General features: G+C 39.8%; 1 pseudogene; it reads right to left on the bottom strand.

The window, feature by feature from the left end:
* Window positions 1–713: 713 nt before the first annotated feature.
* Window positions 714–1,085, bottom strand: LOC125935267 (THUMP domain-containing protein 1-like; annotated as a pseudogene).
* Window positions 1,086–3,962: the final 2,877 nt, after the last annotated feature.

The raw sequence follows: 3,962 nt of genomic DNA on the forward strand, positions 1-3,962 counted from the left end.
TTTCATGTCTTCTAAGAAAGCCTTGCATGTGCCCGAAATAGGTAACATTCGTAGAATAACCCGAGTCTTCTTCTTCTTGGTTTTATACTTATCCTGAAGAATATGATGTACCAATTTCTCAGGTTCTATCCCAAGTGTCCTGATGAAGACTACGTTATTTGCTCCACTCTCCACTGATTGGAATCTTCTTAGCTTTGAAAGGAACAGCTTTGAATCCAAATGACAGCCCTGCCTTAGTTTAAAGCTAGGTTCTCTTTTCTGCTTATTATGGATCTTTGATAAGAAATACAATTGCTGAGAAGTCTGTTTTGCTTGCTGTTTGCTATCAGCATTGTGAGACGTTTCCTGATTGTAACCCGCTGTAGAATGGGCTGTAAAACTTCCTAAATGTAGTCTGATATGTAATGGAATGAGTGATTGTATGCAAACTAACCGGCATTTCTCGCTTCTGTAAACCTGCCTGCTTAGCACATTCCTCACCTACCCCCTTCCCCCTTTCTTCCTCCCGCCACAAGTAAAAAACCTCCCCTGTGCTATTTGTCTCTGTCTATAAAAACGCTATACCAACCCTATTCGTGGCCTCTTGTGTCACCGGCGACGAGTGCGCAGAGGACCAGGTTCGAACCTGCAATAAACGACCCTTGCCGCTTGGCTTTGACTTAAGACTCTGGTGGTCTTTTGTGGGAGGTTTTGGAACTTCAGGCATTACAGCTTCATCTCCGTAGATGCTTTAATGTCATCTTTGAAGCATCATTTGAAGCATCATTGAAGAAAGATGCTTCTTTCTTCAAGGCAGCCTCCACATCATCATCTTCTCCCTCACTTCCAGAGGGCTGCTGATCTTTGTCTGTAAACTTTTCCGGCCCGTACACGTCGTCGCCGTATTCGTTGAGCAGACTGTAGGCCTCCTCCACGCACTTGCGCTCGTTCATGTCGCAGGTAATGAGAATGCCCTGTAGCCCAGGTTCCAGCTGCGGTGGCCCACCGCCGTCGCAGCGCCGCGCCCGCTAGGCCTGCACATACCGAGCTTTCCCTTTGCGCTTTCCACCGCTAGACTGAGGAGGCTGCTGGACCGGGGCCACCATGGCGCGTGAGAACCAAGGCTAGCGAGAAACAGCTTTCTCCTCTATTCCCGGCTTCCTCACCTCTCGATATTCCATAGATTGTTAATCCATTTGACAGTTGAGGGGCATTTGGATTATTTCTAGTTTTGAGGACTATGAATAAAACTGGTAGAAAACTTTGTGTAATGTATTTTTGAAAACACAGATTTTGTTTCACTCATGTAAATACCTAGGAACAGAATTGCTGGGTTATATAGTAAGTTTAACTTTATGAGAAACTACCGAACTATTTTCCAAAGTGACTGTAACATGTGCATTTGTGCTAGGAACGTATGAGAGTTCCAGTTGTTTCACATCCTTGTCAGCACTTGATATTATCAAGGTTGTTTGTTCATTTCTTTGTTTGTAGCTGTTTGTTTCTTTGTAACATCTAATAGATGTGTGGCGGTATCTCATCATGGCTCTAAAACAATTCTCAGCTAACTAATGTTGAGTATCTTTTCATATGCTTATTTGCTGTCCAAATATCGTTTCTGGTAAAGTGTCTCTCAAATCTTCTATACATTGTTTTTTTTGGAGAGAAAGAGAGAGAGAGAGAGAGATAGAGCACAAGCAGGAGAGAGGGGGCAGAGAGAGAGAGAGAGAGAGGGAGAGAGAATCTTAAGAAGGTCCCACACTTAGTGTGGAGCCCAAAACTAGATTCAATCCCAGGACCCTGGAATCATGACCTGAGCTGAAATCAAGAGTCAGACACTCAACCAACTAAGCCCTCCAGGTACCCCAAATCTTCTATACATTTAAAAAATTACACTGTGTCATTTGTTTAGTGATATTCTTATAATTTGAAGATTAATTCAATTTATGTTGATCTGCCTTTAAAATTTAAATATCCCAGAATTATAAGCTTCTATAATAATAATAATATATATAATAATAAGCTTCTATAGAGCACTGATAACTTAATATAAATTAGTTCCATACATTCATTTAAAAGACAAAAGCACCTAGACAAAAGCTCATTGTTCTAGAGACTGTGAATACAAAAATAAGCAAACTCAGTCAGCTTTCAAAGAGACTTGTTTAATCAGACTGCTATCCACACAGCCAAATAAGACCAACACTGTGGTAAAAGGGAACTTTATGGGCTTGAGTTGAGATTAGCATGACAATTTTAGAGCAGTATGCTCCCTACACCAACAGCATTAGAATTGCCTGGAAATTTGTTAGGAATCTACTGAATAGAAAGTCTGTGGAGGGACCATGTGTATTAAAAGTGTTCTAGTTTATTTTGATGTTCAAATTTGAGAGCCAGGAAAACTGCTGTAGATATCTAGAAGATGAGGTGAATGGTGAAAATTTTTGCTCAGGCTCAAGTTTTATATCCATATACCGTCTAGTAGTTTTCTTCTTCTGACTATAGTGTTTGACTCGAAAATTTGGTGGGTAAAAATCCCTCATGTACTTCACGGTTAGCATTATAGTCATCAGAGAGTTACTTGGTCCCGTGTGTTAACTCTGAATGCAGTCAGCTGGCCACTCTCAGAGAGGTGAGTTGTCTCCTCACTGCCCTCCGCCCTTTCTAGCTCTGGTCAACTGCAGCAAGAGGGGAAAAAAGCAGTGTATCTTGAGTGAACAAAAACATAGTAATAGGTCCAACCCAGTTTTAACAGATCAATAATCTTGCCACAACACTTCTTTCCTGATTCTAAGAATTTTTCTCTTTATATTTTTGTGGTTGACATTGTTTCTTTTCTAGAAGATTTTTGAGCAGTTACTTCGAGGAGTTACTAATTCTTACCTTGTGCACACTGCTATAGAAAGGTTTCAAGGGAATAAATTTTTTTTCAGAAGAAAAAAGTAAGTCAGAGGCAAGTTATCTTTTTGAAACATTTAACCTAATTCCAGTTGTACTCATTCTCTACTATATAAATTTGCTATTTTCCCAAATGACAAGTATTCACTCAACCTGTGCTATATGCAAAACTTCTAAAGTATATGCCAACCAAAATCTTGTATATAAATATTCATGGAAGCATTATACAAATAGTCAAAAAGTAATTTCACCAAATGATGAATGGATTAAAAAAAATGTAATGGGGCTCCTGGGTGGCTCAGTCAGTTGAGCATCTGACTTGGCTCAGGTCATGATCTCACAGCTTATGAGTTCAAGCCCCACGTTGGGCTCTGTGCTGACAGCTTGGAGCCTGGAGCCTGCTTTGGATTCTGTGTCTCCCTCTCTCTCTGCCCCTAACCCATTAGCATTCCGTCTCTGTCTCTCTCAAAAAAAAAAATAAACATTTAAAATTTTTTTTAAAAAGATAACGTAACCATCTAATTAAATATTATTTGACCTAGAAAACTGATGAAGTACTGACACATGCTACAACATGTATGAACCTTGAAAACATACTAAGTGAAGAAGCCAGATATAAAAGGTCACAGAGATATCGGAGATATCTCTAATCACAGAGAGCAGATTAGTGGTTGTCAGGATCCAGGAGAGAGGGGAACAAGGAGTGACCAGATTTTCTTTTCAGAATGATGAAAGTGAAAATGTTCTCAATTTAGATAGTGATGATGGCTGCACAACTCTATCGATGAATGTACTCAAAACCACTAAAGTATATAGTTTAAAAGGGTGAAATTTGGGGGTTTTGAATTATTACACCTCAATAAAATGTCCCAAAAAGAAAAAAAAAAAGTTGAGGGGTTAAGTCTCCTCTATTGAACAATTTCTCAGTTTGGGTAAGTTTTGTGCAGTAGAGTGGGAGACTATGATGAGCCTTGAATGAAATGACCCTGTAGAGAGAACTGAACAGCCACACGATCAGACCTGCACTTACAATTTATTCTTAAAGTAGCAAGCCTTGTCAGGAAAATGGCTTACAGGTTGCAATG

The sequence above is a fragment of the Panthera uncia genome (assembly GCF_023721935.1).
Source record: "Panthera uncia isolate 11264 chromosome A1 unlocalized genomic scaffold, Puncia_PCG_1.0 HiC_scaffold_17, whole genome shotgun sequence".
Classification (NCBI taxonomy): domain Eukaryota; kingdom Metazoa; phylum Chordata; class Mammalia; order Carnivora; family Felidae; genus Panthera; species Panthera uncia.